The sequence below is a fragment of the Bison bison genome, unplaced genomic scaffold, assembly GCF_000754665.1.
Source record: "Bison bison bison isolate TAMUID 2011002044 unplaced genomic scaffold, Bison_UMD1.0 scf7180017864312, whole genome shotgun sequence".
Lineage (NCBI taxonomy): Eukaryota > Metazoa > Chordata > Mammalia > Artiodactyla > Bovidae > Bison > Bison bison.
The window spans coordinates 2,873,650-2,874,096 of NW_011494884.1; the positions used below are offsets into that span (position 1 = coordinate 2,873,650).

The following is a 447-nucleotide window of genomic DNA, read 5'->3' on the forward strand; positions in this document are numbered from 1 at the left end:
TGTTTGTCAGTTGCTTCATTTGCTATTATTTTCTCCCATTCTGAAGGCTGCTTTTCACCTTGCTAATAGTTTCCTTTGTTGTGCAGAAGCTTTTAAGTTTAATTAGATCCCATTTGTTTATTTTTGCTTTTATTTCCAATATTCTGGGAGGTGGGTCATAGAGGATCCTGCTGTGATGTATGTCAGAGAGTGTTTTGCCTATGTTCTCCTCTAGGAGTTTTATAGTTTCTGGTCTTATGTTTAGATCTTTAATCCATTTTGAGTTTATTTTTGTGCATGGTGTTAGAAAGTGTTCTAGTTTCATTCTTTTACAAGTGGTTGACCAGTTTTTGACCAGTTTTCCCAGCACCACTTGTTAAAGAGATTGTCTTTAATCCATTGTATATTCTTGCCTCCTTTGTCAAAGATAAGGTGTCCATATGTGTGTGGATTTATCTCTGGCTTTCT

At 35.8% G+C, this 447-nt stretch overlaps 1 protein-coding gene across 13 annotated transcripts in view; it reads left to right on the top strand.

Annotated features, from left to right (window-relative positions):
* The window catches only part of ZNF605 (zinc finger protein 605), a 32,576-nt gene that overhangs the window by 7,560 nt on the left and 24,569 nt on the right, over positions 1–447 (top strand). The gene's annotated exons all lie outside the window — the stretch shown is intronic.